This window comes from Bos javanicus, chromosome 2 (genome assembly GCF_032452875.1).
Source record: "Bos javanicus breed banteng chromosome 2, ARS-OSU_banteng_1.0, whole genome shotgun sequence".
NCBI classification, from domain to species: Eukaryota; Metazoa; Chordata; class Mammalia; order Artiodactyla; family Bovidae; genus Bos; species Bos javanicus.
The window spans coordinates 73,928,132-73,945,412 of record NC_083869.1 but is presented as its reverse complement, the minus strand read 5'-3'; the positions used below and the strand labels follow the sequence as shown (position 1 = coordinate 73,945,412).

At 43.1% G+C, this 17,281-nt stretch overlaps 1 long non-coding RNA gene across 1 annotated transcript; it reads right to left on the bottom strand.

Moving 5' to 3' along the window:
- Positions 1–280: 280 nt before the first annotated feature.
- LOC133235651 (uncharacterized) lies at positions 281–4,095 on the bottom strand. The gene is made up of 3 exons (XR_009732613.1): positions 3,988–4,095; positions 2,170–2,219; positions 281–666 (listed from the first exon to the last, which is right to left on the bottom strand). It is a non-coding gene; the product is annotated as an uncharacterized LOC133235651 (long non-coding RNA).
- Positions 4,096–17,281: the final 13,186 nt, after the last annotated feature.

Sequence of the window (17,281 nt, the reverse complement as noted above, 5' to 3'; positions counted from 1 at the left end):
ATTTATAAAACTGTGCACCTGCGTTCAGAGTAAATACAAGAATCAAACTTTGTTTAGAAGGCACAAGCTCCTAGCACAGAGCCTCACACATACTTGAAGCTAGGAGTCATTGAACTGCATCACTGCCAGGGCTAACTCCCTGCTCCACCCCACATAATATTGGGAGAAAATGAAACTTCTTTAGTTCAGAGACCAATGAAACATCTGATATTTATGGAGGGAAATAATTCACACTCACTGAGCCCCTACCATTGCCAGTCACTCTTTTGGAAGCAGCCTCACCAAAGCTCCATCAGTTGTACATGATTACCTGTTCTAACAGAAGGGTAAGTCAAGGCTCAGAGAGGTAGTGGTACCTTTCCCAAACTTAAATGTTGGAGCTGGAGTATGATCCTTGATCTTCATGACTCTAGAGAGTCAGTTCTTCTTACATCACAGAAACCACCCTGTTGCTCAAGCCAGAAATGATCAAGCCTCTTGGTTTTAATCTCTTAATAGTTCGTAAGCCACCTACTTTTCTCTGTTTTTTCCGACATCCTGATCCATCTCTTCCTTTGTGAGTAAAGAAGCCATCAATTCACAAGACCAGTGCTAGAGAGGAAGTGTGGCTGGGAAAGTGATCATGCAGCAACATTGCACTTCTCTTTGATCTTTTGCAGAGTCTGTCTGTAGGTTAAATAAGAAAACAGGAATAAATTACCAGTTTTCACACCCACTGGGCTTTCTATCTGACTGCACCTATGAACACTGAAGTCTACAGCTTAAAACACTTCAGTTTCCCCATAACCACAGTGCAAGTCCTTTAAGATGATGGTTCATTTACTGGTCTCATCTCTCGAAACCCCCTACTTTTCAATGTGTACTTCTGGTGGCTCAGATGGTAAAGAATCTACCTGCAATGCAAGAGACTCAGGTTTGATCCCTGATTTGGGAAGATCACCTGGAGAAGGGAATAGCTACCCACTCCAGTATTCTTGCCTGGAGAATTCCATGGACAGAGGAGCCTGGCAGGCTACACAGTTCATGGGGTTGCAAAGAGGTGGACACAACTCAGTGACTAACACTTCCACTTTCATTCACATCAAGCTTGCGGTTCTCCACATACACCATGTTCTTGCTTGTCATTCCTTCTACTCTCAGTCCTTTATCTTGTTAATCCTACCTAACCTAAACTGAGATTCAACCCAAGCAACTCCTCCAGGAAGTCTTCCCTGATCTGCCAAGTAGGTTTAACTCTCCATCTGAATTACTCTCTCATCCTTACAATTGCCATATTGTATCTAAATGGCTATTTAGACATTTATCTCCTGCATTGAAATGTGAGCTCCTCATTGACAGAGAGTATACCTTAATTTACTTTTTTAGTTTCATTGTTGTCTATTATGGCTCACACATAGAACAAGTTTAAAAATAATGTTGAATAGGGACTTCCCTGGTAGTTCAGTGGCTAAGACTCCTAGCTTCCAATTCAGGGGGCCTGGGATTTGATCCCTAGTCAGGGGACTAGCAATGGCACCCCACTCCAGTACTCTTGCCTGGAAAATCCCATGGACAGAGGAGCCTGGCAGGCTGCAGTCTATGGGGTCGCTAAGAGTCAGACACGAATCACTTTCACTTTTCACTTTCATGCATTGGAGAACGAAATGGCAACCCACTCCAGTGTTCTTGCCTGGAGAATCTCAGGGACAGGGGAGCCTGGTGGGCTGCCGTCCCTGGGGTCGCACAGGGTCGGACACGACTGAAGCGACTTAGCAGCAGCAGCAGCAGCAGGGGACTAGATCCCACATGCTGCAACAAAGTTCAAAGATCCCACGTGCCACAACTAAGACCCAGGGCAGTCAAATGAATAAATAATTTTTTAATGTTGAATAAAGAATCACCATGGTGTTCTTTTTGAGAGCTAAGCACCCCAGGAAATGTATACGAAGCTAAAAAGGCAACAGGGTAGGTGAGAAGAATAATGTAGCCCCCAAACAAATGAAGAATAATTCCATGGTGATTAAATGAATGGCACAAACATCACGCAGAAATGCCAAATGAACCTGCAGTGCCTTATGAGTGGACTGTATCAGGAAAGGCTGCAAGGAATCGCTGAGCATTGCTCTGCAAAGGTGTGTCCACATCTTCTGTTGACCTGCACACCCCTTGTGAAGGGGATACCTCACTTACCTACTGGTCTGGGCTGTCTTCTATGAGATGCTTTCCAAGGAAATCCTAGACTGAGAAGAAAGGAAGTCATTATTGATTAATCAATTGTTCAACTGACAAAAAGTGATAGTCATTGGAACAGGAGGAGTGATATCAGCCATCATAAGAAAGGAAGAAAACCAGTCACTGACAATTGAGGTTGCTTAGCCAAGTCCTTTGAAGAAGTGAGCACAGAAGTCTTCAGAACCAAATTCTCAGTCTTTACAATGGGTAAAATAATGGCCAGTCAGTGGTGTCATCATGAGCATTAACGGTAATCATGAGTGTAATGAGCCTAGTCCAGTGTCTGGTGTATGCAATAAACTATAGCCATGACTGATGGGTCAGTTACTTTTCCTTTAGTTCTTTTCATTTCTGGAAGCTGAAATCATCTAGAAAATATTGGTTGAATTTGGGTGCAAGGAGACAAGTAAAAATTGTTTCTCCAGAGGAGTCTCTGCTGGTATATTTGTTTTCTCTGAAGTGCCTCTTTTATTTAATCCTCAATATTATTCCAGTATATCTATTATAGCAAATAATCTTAAGAAGGAAGGCTTGAATTTTGAAATAAATTGCACTCACAGATCATGCCTTAGAAAGTGCATTATTAGTGTTTAACTGGCAAAACTAGATAGAGAAGATCAATGATCTCACTGGAAAAGGCCAAATCAGATTTTGAGGAGATTTTGATTCACCCCCCTTTTCTTTTTTCTCCCTGGCAAAGGGAAAGCAAAAATTAAATGGTTCTGCATATGGTTTTTCTGCTTTGCACCAACTCAAGAGAGCCTCATTACTCTCGACTTGGGCAGCTCTGTGGTTCCTTTTATCTATTACTGGGAGTGGTTCAAGGAGAAAGCATATGGTGAAAATAAATCCTCCTATTTGCATCAAGTAATGCAAATATTTGACTGCAGCCTTTCTCTCTTCCTAGAGCTGAAAAATAGCCATCTATTTCTTCAGACCAGAATCTTATTACTTATCAATTATTTATCTGTTCCTCACTTCGTCCTGTCTGTGTCTGGGCCGGGTGAGGTTTCCCGTGTTGAGTCAAATTAAGCCACAGGCTCCACTCCTGGTGGTGCCCTCCCACCAATTCCTTTAAGTTTCAGCTTTGCAACCATATTCCCCCGGAACCCAAAGACTTTGGTTTCCCGGAAGCTGCCCGGGGAGCCATGGGAATAACTCCGAAGCATTGCCATGGAGCTTCCCTGGTAGCTCAGCTGGTAAAGGATCCACCTGCAATGCAGGAAACTCCAGTTCGATTCCTGGGTCAGGAAGATCCCCTGGAGAAGGGATAGGCTACCCACTCCAGTACTCTTGGGTGTCCCTTGTGACTCAGCTAGTAAAGAATCTGCCTGCAATGCAGGAGACCTGGGTTCCATCCCTTGGGTTGGGAAGATCCCCTGGAGAATGGAAAGGCTACCCACTCCAGTATTCTGGCCTGGAGAATTCTGTGTACTGTATAGCCCACAGGGTCCCAAAGAGTCAGACATGACTGAGCAACTTTCACTTCACTTCTTCACTTCACTTTGTCCTGAAATACAGCACTGCCAAACTATTCTGGATGATCAAGGGATTCAGATAAAAGGGCTACCAAGATAGAGCGACATCCAAAAATAGAAATTAAATCCATTTGTGCTTGCTTCACCTGACGAAGGAATTAGGCTAGAGGGTGTAATTTTTACCTACACTCTGGGCAAAATAAAGTAAATTAAATACAAGTTCAAGTTCTCCAGCTTCCCTTTTTATTGGTCCCCTCAGAACACTCTTCTCCCCTCCCCCACCTCGAGTTACACTCACCCTCATGAGCTCTCTCTTGCTCTCCAGGAAGGACAGGTGTTACAGAAAACCAGAAGTTCAGCCAAGGCTCCTGAGTCCCATCATCTAGTTCACAGGCAAGATCAAGATAGAAACTGCAAGAAACTGAGTATTTATTCTGTGGAATCATTAGTTATTAAAGAAAAAGGACACCAAAAAAGGTGTTCATACACATAAATACACATGAGCACATACTTTTGAGGCTTCAAATGTACTTATATTGTTCAACCAAATACGCATATTTTACATCCCCCAAACTAACCACAATTATACACAGTAATACCTCAAACTTCACAGAACTTTAAGTCTCCAGAGTTCAGATAGAGTTAAGAGGCAAAAAAACACCTGGATCTTGAGTAGCCAAGAGAAGAAACATTAGATATGGTTCCTGATTGCCCCCATGAACCTCAGGACATCTAAGGATCGGGGCCACTGAGTAGGAGACCTGTGCACCTTGGGAGGAGTGGCGAGAGGAGAGCAAAACGCTTACTTTTTCAAAGCTTTGGAGGTAGGTGATATTGGAGAATTTACATGCTGAGAGGCAAACAGTAAGCCAGATAAGAGGGTGCACACATCACCAAACCCAACATTTATGTCTCCCAAGAAGACATATAGATGGCCAAAAGGTACATGAAAAGGTGTTCAGTATCACTGATCATCAGGGAAATGCAAATCAAAAACCTCAGTGACATATCACCTCACATCTCTTAGGATGGCTATTACCAAAAAAACAGAAGATAACAAGTGCTGGTAAAGATAAGAAGAAATCAGGACCTTTTTGTGCTCTTGGTAGGAATGTAAATTAGAACACCCACTATGGAAAACGTAGAAAGTGCCTCAGAAAGGTAAAAATATAATTACCATATGATCCCCCAATCCCATTTCTGGATATTTACCAAAAGAGCTGAAATCAGGATCTCGAAGAGATATTTGCACTCTAGTATCCATTGCAGCATTAGTCACAGTAAGCAAGATATAGAAACAACCTATGTCCATGGATGGATGAATAGATGAAAAATATGACATATATATGCATGTGTACAGATATAATGGAATATTATACAACCTTAAAAAGGAAGGAAATTCTGCTGTGTGTGACAACATGGATATACATGATACATTATGCTAAGTGAAATAAGTCATTCACAGAAGGACAAACGCTACATAATTCCATTTATCAGAGTTACCCAGAAGAGTGAAACACATGAAGCAGAAGACAGAATGGCAATTGCCAGAAGGAGGAAGGGGAACAGGGTTGCTATTCAACAAGTATTAAGTTTCAGTTATGCAAAATAACTAGGACTGAGTAAGTCCTAGAAGTCTGCTGTACTACTTTGCATCTATAATTAACAATAGTGTATTGAACTTGAAAACTTGGTAAGAGCATAGATCTTATGTTAAGTTATAACAATAATAATAATAATAGTTCAGCCTGTAATGGATTCCAAGAGTTAAGAGATGAAGGCAAGGGATAAAAATACCAGGCAGACTCTAATAGGGACTAATTGTTGGAGGTGCCAAGTGGGAGCGAAGTGCTAGGTGAACCAAGTGAGTAAAGAGTATTTGCTGCGCAGTGTCTGTGGATGAGGAGCCTGAATTTCTTTAAAGGCCCAGTGATGGAGCAGACTCAGGGCAATAGCCCCAGGCCTCCCTGGCAGTCTGTCTCACACTTTGAAAAGTAGTGGAAGAAGGTAGGGTTCCTGCTTAGAACAAATTAAAAGCAGCAAATTGCCAATGAAAATTATGAAGCTGACGATGCTATCCATAACCCCAACAGCCAGGAGTGACAGCTGGCAATATTACAGAAGCAAAGAAAATTCCCTAAAAAGACTTCTATAAGAACTCTAAGGATACCTATGCATTTAATCCCAACCCAACCACTTCCTTAGAGCCCTTGATCAAGGCATTTAACCTCACAAGGCTGCAGTTGCCTTTTCTATAAAAGGTGAGTAGTAATACATGCCCAGGTGGCTGCTATGAGGATTTAATGAAACATGAATCTGAAAAACCAGGCAGTACGTGGCATAGAGAAGGAACCCAAAGCACTGCTTCCCTTGCTTGCTCCCATGGGTATTAATCTGATTCCTCTGCATAGCAAAGGATTTGACCCCTTTCTTCTCTACCAGAGAATCCTGGAGGAATGTTCCTATTTCCTTATATTGAGGAGAGAAAACTCAAGAGTTAAGCCATTTAGACTTTTTAAGAAACCAAGGATGGCCTTCAGAATGGAGACTCAAATGTGAGATGTCTTGGATACCAAGAACAAACCAGCAATAGAAGGCTGTCGCCATTGTTGTGGTGGTGATAGTTGTCATTATCGCTCTTGCTTTGATATTCTGGAAGAGATACTTCACACACGTAATGAACAGTTCTCTGTTTGGAGTGTGCATGTTCAGGCAGAAAAGAGGGAGCACTGAACGGATGATAAATTCAGGGAAAGAAGCAGTAGGAGGCGGCAAAGGCACAGACCTGTGAATCTACTGTACATGGCAGTTTGAGCTCCCATTCAACAGGGAGTTTAGAGTGGGCAGCGCAGGACCTTGCACTTTGTGGGCTGTGGGTGTGTACAATGACTTTGGGGTTGGGGGTGGAGATGAAAGGGGTCTTATTTGTATTCAGAATCACCAGTTATATTCCAATACATTTGGAAGAATGTGAAGGAAAGATTTTGCAGTTCAAAATGCCTTACACAATCACCAGAAAAAAATGACACAGCTTCAGGTGAGTTCCATTTCTTTCATTATGTCTGCTTACTCTCTGACTGCCCCACCTCCCTCCCTCTCCTAGCCGGGTATCTGTTCAGCACTGTTACTGTCAAGTGAAACAGCCACAGCCTCACTGTCAACTCCCTCTTCCTCATTTTGTGAATCTCTGCAGTGGATTTACTTTCTGATATTTTAGACCCATAAACGTGCACATACCTATGTTTTGTCTGTATTTTAACCTAGGAGTCTGTGTTCCTCCATGGGCTGACCATGATGCAAGGGGGAATATCACAAAGTTGAGAGATGTCCATCCATCCACTGAAATTGGCAGCCACCTAAGCATGGGCTTCCCTTATAGTTTAGACGGTAAAGAATCTGTCTGCAATGCAGGAAACCCAGGTTCAATCACTGGGTAGGGAAGATCCCTTGGAGAAGGGAATGACTACCACTCCAGTATTCTTGCCTGGAGAATTCCATGGACAGAGGAGCCTGGTGGGCTAAAGTCCCTGGAGTTGCAAAGAGTCAGACATGACTGAGCGACGAACACTTTTAAGCCTGCAGCACCAAGACTGACTACCTTTTCCATTTGCACACTTGGTGTTGAATCACATTTGAAGGAAGAAAGGCCTGAAGACAGTGGTGAGAGCAGAGAGGATGGGAAGTGCACCTCAAGCACAGAAGTCACAGAAATCTAAACACGGACCATCTCACACATGGAATTGTTTTTTAAGTGATCATCACAAACCTTTTTTTATCTTTTGCTTAGGGTGAGTTTGGAGTGAGGTTTATTAAATCAACTTTGGGTGGGAAAGACTTCGTCTAGTTACTTGATCTTTCAGAAAAGTAAGTGGAACATGCTGCCTCTTTTTAATTCTGTCAGTGCTTCCACATGGAAATAAAATGAAATTAAAAAAAAAAAAAAAACAGCAGTGCAGGAGGTGAAGTTTGTGTCTTACTCCATTGGGTCTGCTATAACAAAAACATTACAGACCTGGTGGCTTAAAACATTAGACATTAATTTCTTGCATTTCTGGAGACTGGGAAATCCAAGATAAGGCACTGGCAGATTTGATGTCTGGTAAGGCCCTTATGGCAGAAAATAAAGAGGAACTAAAGAGCCTCTTGATGAAAGTGAAAGTGGAGAGTGAAAAAATTGGCTTAAAGCTCAACATTCAGAAAATGAAGATCATGGCATCCAGTCCCATCACTTCATGGCAAAGAGATGGGGAAACAGTGGAAACAGTGTCAGACTTTATTTTTCTGGGCTCCAAAATCACTGCAGATGGTGACTGCAGCCATGAAATTAAAAGACACTTACTTCTTGGAAGGAAAGTTATGACCAACCTAGATAGCATATTCAAAAGCAGAGACATTACTTTGCCAACAAAGGTCCATCTAGTCAAGGCTATGGTTTTTCCTGTGGTCATGTATGGCTGTGAGAGTTGGACTGTGAAGAAGGCTGAGCACTGAAGAATTGATGCTTTTGAACTGTGGTGTTGGAGAAGACTCTTGAGAGTTCCTTGGACTGCAAGGAGATCCAACCAGTCCGTTCTGAAGGAGATCAGCCCTGGGATTTCTTTGGAAGGAATGATGCTAACGCTGAAACTCCAGTACTTTGGCCACCTCATGCGAAGAGTTGACTCATTGGAAAAGCCTCTGATGCTGGGAGGGATTGGGGGCAGGAGGAGAAGGGGACGACAGAGGATGAGATGGCTGGATGGCATCACCGACTTGATGGACATGAGTTTGGGTAAACTTCAGGAGTTGGTGATGGACAGGGAAGCCTGGCCTGCTGTGATTCATGGGGTCGCAAAGAGTCAAATGGACACGACTGAGCGACCAAACTGAACTGAAGGGCTTCCTGATCCTAGACAATCATCTTCTCAGTGTCTTCACATGGCAAAAAGGGCAAGGGAGTTCTAGGAATTCTCTTTTATAAGGACACTAATCCCATCCATAAGGGCCCCACTCTCATGACATCATCTAAACCTCCCAAAGGTCCCAGCCCTAAATGTCATCACTGTGGGGCTGAGGCATCAGCCCGTGAATTTTGGAGGCTCACAAGCCTTCACTCCACAGCAGCTAAAAGGCAGAAAATGCCAACTCACAGAGGGCCTTGGATGTCATGCTATGGAGACTGAGTTTTAACATGGGAACCACTGAAACAAGTCAAGTTAGAAACTTAGAAACTTCATCCCCTAAGTCAAGTCATCTGCGGGCTCCCAGGGAATGACATTTTTCTTCTTTAGAGCAGCACTATCTAAATAATAAATATAATGCCGGCCATGCATGCAATTTTAAATTTTCTCGTAGTCATGTTATTTAAAAAGCAATAAAAAAGGTGAGATTGGTTATTAATATATTTTAATTTTTCCAAATAAAATATTTATTTTATTTAATATTTCCAAATATTATCACTTCAGTATGTCATCAAAATATTAAATAAAACTATTGCTGAGCTATTTTACTTTTTTCACCAATATGAAATCTGGTATACATTTTACACTTACAAAACGGCTCATTTCTGACTAGCCACATTTCAAGTGGGTGGCTAATGGGTAGTTACCATATTGGACAATGCAGCTTTAAAGCAAGGAAAAATATCCGCTGATGACTACCTCCATTCGTTGGATGGAGAAAGCATTGAAAAATCATTGTGGGGAAGCTAGGTAAGAGACAGATTGACCAGCTCACTCTATCAATAAATCCCACCTTATTCTCCTGGAACTTTAAGAATCTTCATATGGGGCTTGGTGGCTCAGTGGTAAAGAATCTACCTGTCAATACAAAAGACACAGGTTCGATCCCTGATCCAAGAAGACGTCCATGCCATGGAACAACTAAACCCGTGCACTACAACTATTGAGCTTGTGCCCTAGAGCCCAGGAACCACAGCCACTGAAGTTTACACACCCTAGAGCCCCTGCTCACAACAAGAGAAGCCACAGCAATGAGAAGCCCAGGTGCCGCAAATAGAGAGTAGCCTCCACTCACTGCAAGTAGAGAAAAGCCCACGTAGCAACAAAGATCCAGCATAGCCAAAAATAAATAAATAAATTGTTAAAAAAAAAGAATCTTTACAAGGCTTGCCGTACACCTTACCTTCAGTCAAAACAAAATGACATTCCCTGGTGCCGTGCAGAATGCAAGGATCTGGGAAATAAATCATGGTGGAAATGATGCCACAGACACCTCAAGAGAACTCTTTGGATCTCTGTCCACCACCAGCTGGACACTGAAGTTCAGGTTACCTGTGCCCACCCAGGGATCCTGCTTGGTACTCAGGGATCCCAGGATAGAACTGATCTTCTTGCCAGAGGAGAATTCAGTGGGTCCCTGGAGCTATTTCTTCAAGGGAACAACAGCCCACCCTCCAGGAACACTTCAGTCGGACCCTACATCCTCATGAGAACCTCATGAGGGTATTTGGCATGTAGTGGACACACCATGCCTTTAAGGTTCTTGTTCTTCCCCCTTGAATTATAAACTTTCAGTAAACATCGGGTTTCCATAACCAAACTTTTATAAGGAGCTCCTCAGAGTCTTTCTAATCTGCTGTTAGAAAACAGACAGACCAAAAACACTTGCCTGGAGCCCAGAGCTTCCTGAAGCATTGAAGCACTGCCTCTCTTCCAGGACAGCAGAAATAACACACTATGTAGTTTTAGCTGCATGCCTGGGAGGATAGTGACATTTTCTTCTTTATCTTCCTCCAAAAGCAGATCTATAAAGACAAGCATTCTTGTTGGGAGAACAAAAATACCGTGCACTTTGATTATGTCCTGACTGTATATTTTGCCAACACAAGTTAAAAAGGCAAAAGAGGGAAAGAAATGACGAAAGGACAAGCATGAGGAGTTTTATGTAAGAAAAGCTGCTAATCAACATGTGAGTCATATGTAGCTCTTTGAATGTCCCGTCTGGTCTGCAGAGATAACAGAGGCATCTTACCCTCTTTGATGGGGAAAGCAGTTTTGCCATGTGACTATTTAGCCCCAATTAAGAAGGAATTCTAAGCTAGTCATTTCCCTCTTAGGAGGACGAAACAGAAGAAAAGCAATGTCGTGCCCAACCCCTGCTGCATGTGTGGAGTTGGGCAACCTCCTCCCCATCACTGACTCATTTCCATCTTGAACTCATCCAGATCCATGGCTTTAAGTATTGTTTGTGCTTAGTTGCTCAGTCATGGCCGGCTCTTTGCAACATGGATTGGGACCCACCAGGCTTCTTTATCCATAGGGATTCTCCAGGCAAGAATACTGGAGTGGGTTGCCATGCCCTCCTCCAGGAGATCTTCTCAACCCAGGGCTTGAACCCAGGCCTCCCACACTGCAGGCAGATTCTTTACCTTCTGAGCCATACAGTTTATTCCCCAGTCCCCTTCCCCAGCCCCCTGCCCCTGCCCACTGCCCACTGCCCACCCATCTATTTCCTTCTCATTCTGGGCAACCAGTGACTCGCACTTAAGCTCTCAGATATACCCTTGACTCATCTCATTCTCACCCATCCCACGTCGAATTCATCAACAAATCCTGGAGGCTCAGAATACATCTGAGGTCTCACCATTTTCATCTCCTTCTCTGCTCCCATCCTAACTCAGCTCCATCTCTCACTGCAAGGCTTTCTGACTGGTCTCCTCATTCCTGCTCTTGTCCCCTACAATCCACATAGCAGTAAGACTGATCCTTAGAAAACCTAAGTCAGATGAAGTCACTCCTCTACTCAAAAGCCATCAGCCCCTCAGCTCTGTGGAATAATATCTGAGCTCTTGTTAAGCCCTTTGGCAGTTCCCACTCAGCTCCAGCTACTCCTTACTGGCTGCCTAGGAAGGACACCATGTTCCCACCTCAGGGCCTTTGCACTGCAGTTCCTTCTAATGAGTTCCACTCATGCATGATTATCCCTCATTTCACTCAGGTCTCAGACCAAAAATTGCCTCTGCAGAAGACCTTCCTAGACTACCCCATCTAAAACTTCACCTTCTTCAGACCTTGTTCCGTCTGCTTTATTTTTTCCTTACAGCATTACAACTACCTGACCTGTTATGTTTTTATTTGCTTATCTATTTATCATCTATCTACTCTCACCAGAATGTAAACTCTGGGAAGGCAATCCATGTGTGTGTTCAGTCATGTCCGACTCTTTGTGACCCCATGGACTGTAACCCTCCAGGCTTCTCTGTTCATGGAATTTTCCAGGCTAGAATACTAGAGTGGGTTGCCATTTCCTACTCCAAGGGATCTTCCCAACCTAGGGATCAAACCTGCATCTCTTGTATCTCCTGCATCAGCAGGCAAATTCTTTACCATTACACCATCTGGGAGGTCAGGAAGGCAAGGACTTGTCTTATCCACTGTTGTATTTCTATACCTAGAAGAGTGCTTAATCTATAGGGAAGCAATAAATGCTTTTTAAAAAAATTGAATGAATTCAACTAATTGTATCATAGGCAAATCCTTAAAAATTCTTGGTCCCAGGAAATGGTAAGTTGAAGGCTAGAACTTTCTTTCAAATATTTATCATTTATTTGGAAAAGCAAAGCCTATGCAGTCTTGACTCACTTATAAAATTATTAAGCATTCCTTTACTCAAAAAATGTTCCTAGGATGCCTATTAGGTCCTTCTCACTGTCACATTCATCCTGAAGGCCCTTTATTGAGGATGGAGGACTAACAGAGAGAAATGAGGTCCAAAGAGGTCCCAATAGACAGATGGAGGTCTAGTGATTCCTCCCAAAATCAGAAGTGTGCTGGCCAGTGGCATGGACAACATGTGTGTAGGTGGAACCATGGACCAGGGTGAAGGAGGTAACTTGTGGATTGCAAATTCTTTTGCGTAGCTGCACTTGCAACCTCAGGAGGATTCACAGTACATCCAGAAGCCACCTGAACAGGTTAAATGTCTCCATGGTATGTGTGTCCCTGGAGCCTAAATTCTGCCACCAGCATGGCCTGAGTCTATGAAACCCAAGTGTGACTGTCACAGGAAGTAGAAGGCTCTCCCAACATGGTGTATTAGGTGTATTACATCTCACACAGCACACCTTGAGTTTATTCTCAAGGAGAGTTTCCAGTTGAGGCATCAGGGTGGTGGAGGTCTGCAATGCTGTTACTCATCTCTCTTTACCTTTAGTTCTAATCGGAAGGTAATAGACTTTAACAAAGACTTGAAAGGAAAGGATTTGCCTTATTCGTGTTGTATGCATGTGTGTTAAGTCACTTCAGTCGTGTCTGACTCTTTGCAACCCTATGGACTAACCTGCTAGTCTTCTCTGTCCATGGTATTCCTCAGGCAAGAATACTAGAGTGAGTTGCCATGCCCTCCTCCAGGAGATCTTCTCAACCAAGGGATCGAACCTTATATGTCTTATGTCTCCTGCACTGGGAGGTGGGTTCTTTACCACTAGCGCCACCTGGGAAGCCCTTATTAATGTTACCCTTGCCCAGTTGAGAACTCTCTGGAAAGACTGGGATGGAGGTTCAGCAGAGACTTTAGGTCAAAGCAGGGACCTTTCCTAAGTTCTCCAAGCCTGGTGCCACCCCAGGTGTGGCATGGATGTGACCCCCTCCTCACTCAGTCACTGAAGCATGCCTCACACCTCATCTGGTCCCACAGCCTTCATGACAGCTACATCCCAGTAATGCTGGCTTCTCAATATTCTAAATATTCCCTCATCCAGACCACAGCCCTGAGCTCTGAGTTCATGTGTCTGTTGCCACACCCACCATCTCCCTGTGAACATGTAATAGGCTGGTCCCAAATGGACCTGCTACTCCACCCCAACTAGGCTTCAGTGGGTGGATGTCCATTCACCCAGTTGAAGTGAAAAGAATCTCTGTCACTTTTTTCTAAATAGGAGTACAGTTGATTTACAACATTGTATTAGGATTAGGTGTATAGCAAAGTGACTCGGTTATACATATATGCATATCCACTCTTTTTTAGGTTATTTTCCCATATTGGGCATTACAGAGTATTGAGTAGCATTTCCTGTGCTATACAGTAAATTGGTCCTTATTAGTTATCTATTTTATATATAGTAGTGTGTATATGTCAATCTCAGTCTCCCAGTTTGTACCCCCATCTCCCTGCTAACCATAAGTTTCTTTTCTACGTTTGTAGCTCTATTTCTGTTTAGTAAGTACATTCATTTGTACCTTCATTTTAGATTCCACATATAAGCAATATCACATTATATTTTTCTTTCTCTGTCTGAAGCCTCTGTGTCATTCTTCTTCTTTCTCTTTCCCTCGTCCTTCACACTCAGTATAGCAATGACTACCCTTGGCTCCTCTTTCAAAACACATCTAGAATTCCGCCACCTCTCAGCATCTTACCACCACCTTTTCAGGCTCAACTGCCTCCATTTCTTCCAGACTCTGCAGAATCCCCTTAGGGGCTCTCTCTGCCCCAACCCTTGCCCCTAAAATTGACTTTTCACGGGGAAGCCATATTTAAACAAAAATCAAAACATGCTTCATTTCCTTTCACACCTTCTGATGGCTTCCCAATAAAATCAGGATAAAATTTGAACTCCCTGCTGTGACCAGCAAGGCTTATGAGACCTGGGCATCCCAAGTGGTCTGGGTTTATCACCCACTAATCTCTTCCCTGAAGATTGGGTCTTCTTGCTCTTTCTTGAATGTGCCAAGCTCATTTCTCCCTTGGGGTCTCTATTCTTGTTACTCCTTTGCCTAGAGAAATGGTCTCCCTTCACTCAAGTGTCATCTCATCTGAGAGTCTTCCCCAACCATCCTATCTAAAATAGTCACTTAAGCTCAACTTGGTCACTTTAGGCCTTCAACCTGCCTCATCTTCCCTAAGCACTTTGTAGAATCACTACCTGACATAAGGGCATAAGTTTTGTGGGTTTATTTATTTGTCTCCCTGGTGGAATGTGGGGGCTTCTAAGGCGGTGCTAGTCATAAAGCACCTGCCTGCCAATGAAGGAGACATAAGAGATATGGCTTAGATCCCTGGGCCGAGAAGATCCCCTGGAGGAGGGCATGGCAACCCATTCCAGTATTCTTGCCTGGAGAATCCCATGGACAGAGACTGGTGGGCTACAGTCCATGGGGTTGCAAAGAGTCAGATACGACTGAAGCGACTTGGCACACAGCAGCACTGGTGGAATGTGAGCCCCAGGAGAACAGGTCTTTGCCCTGCCAGGGGATTGATCTGCAAGCAAGAATCTCCAGCATCAGAGACCAAGGGATAGGATGCATGATTACTTCTGCTATAAATGTGCCCCTCTGATCTCAGACCTCTCCACCTTTGCTCACTTTCCTTGCTTTCAGCCACTTTGAGGCAGTGGCTCAAAGTGAAAAGATGAGGCAGAATGGCAACATATTTCCTTTTGATAGTTTGTGGGGTTTTTTGTTTGGTTTCTGTTGTTTGTTTTTTTATCATGCACTTCGGCATGCAAGATATTAGTTCTTCAACCAGGGATTGAACCCACACCCCCTGCAGTGGAAGTGCAGAGGCTTAACTACTGGAACCAGGAAAGTCCCCATTGGAGAGTTCTAAGTAGGAAACTTTTCCAGTGCTATCTAGCAGAAACTTAAAAGGCTTCAACCCTAAACATCAATTCCTAAGAAGATTTTTCTTCCTACCAGACAAAACCATAGGTTAAAGAAACTGTCATAGCATTGTTGAGTTACAAGGTACATTTGTATTCAAGTTCAGTTTGTCCCATTTTTGCAGATAAGGAGACTGAGGCACAATGGAACGATTGGCTCAAATTTTACATTGAGTCAAGGCCATAATTGATGCAATAGTCTTCCTCCTGCCACAGCCATAGCTTACTCCACTGCCAAGTCCTTCACCTGCCTCTGAGCTTGTCCTGGGAAAACCCTTTGGCTCCAAACACCTAGAACTGAAGATCATTTTGCCAAAATGTGACATTTTCAGCTCACTCCTTCACTGGGCATGCAATCCCTTGCCCAAACACCACTATTGGAACTGTACCCAATATCTTATGATAAACCACAGTAGTAAGAATACAAAAAAGAATACACACACACACACACACAGATGTATAACTGAATCACTTTGCTGTACAGCAGGAATTAGCATAACATTGTAAATCAACTAGGTGTGTGTGTATGCTCAGTCATGTCCGACTCTTTGCTACCCCATGGACTGTATGTAGCCCACCAGGCTCTTCTGTCCATGGAATTTTCCAGAAAGAAAACTGGAATGGATTGCCATTTTCTACTCCAGGGAATCTTCCTGACCCAGGGGTCAAACCCTCGTCTCTTGTGTGTCCTGAATTTGCATGCAGATTCTGTACCACTGTTCCACCTGGAAAGTCCATTTGTAAATCAACTTTATCTCAATAAATTTTACAAAAATAAATAAAGTTTTCTAGCAGTCACATTAATGGGAATAAAAAGAAGCACATTTTTTTAAAATATGTGCTTTCACAGCAGATGAACCTGTTTCAAATCCTGCTCCTCCAATTGCTAGTTGTGTGAACTGATGTAATTTTTTAGCTTCCACACAAGATACAGAACATTCTAAAAAATATGACCCTTTTACACAGATTTTAAAATATAAAAATAAATACACCCTGTTTCGTCGACTCTATGATAAACAAGCTAACGCTTTCTTTAAAAAAAAAAAAAAAAAAAACACTCTTCTTATAGTCTAGAGTCTCTCACAACCACTGCCAGAAAGGTGGAAGCCATAAGGTTTCTGGGAAGAACAGCCATTGGCAATTTCGGGCAAGACCAAAAAAAAAAAAAATGACTGGCACAAAGCACCTTAGATTCTATAAAATATTCTACATTTCCTACTAAATATATATAAATTCATTCTAAAAAGAATCAAAGACACATTTAGAAGAACTACCTCCAGGGAGAGGAACAGAAAATGAATGGGAAAGGAGTTTTCACTTTCCATTTCCTTCCACTCTGCACGGTTTGACTTTTTCAACCTATGAAATGTATTCAATCATAATTGAACCATTTGGGGGCTTATTTTCTCCTACATGCTTCTGTGATGTTAAAAAGCCTTAAGCAATCTTCAGTCAGTTCAGTTCAGTTAAATTCAGTCGTTCAGTCGTGTCTGACTCTTTGCGACCCCATGAATCGCAGCTTGCCAGGCCTCCCTGTCCATCACCAACTCCTGGAGTTCACTCAGACTCACGTCCATCGAGTCAGTGATGCCATCCAACCATCTCATCTTCTGTCGTCCCCTTCTCCTCCTGCCCCCAATCCCTCCCAGCATCAGAGTCTTTTCCAATGAGTCAACTCTTCACATGAGGTGGCCAAAGTACTGGAGTTTCAGCGTTAGCATCATTCCTTCCAAAGAAATCCCAGGGCTGATCTCCTTCAGAATGGACTGGTTGGATCTCCTTGCAGTCCAAGGGACTCTCAAGAGTCTTCTCCAACACCACAGTTCAAAAGTATCAATTCTTCGGCGCTCAGCTTTCTTCACAGTCCAACTCTCACATCCATACATGACCACAGGAAAAACCATAGCCTTGACTAGACGGACCTTTGTTGGCAAAGTAATGTCTCTGCCTTTTAATATGCTATCTAGGTTGGTCATAACTTTCCTTCCAAGAA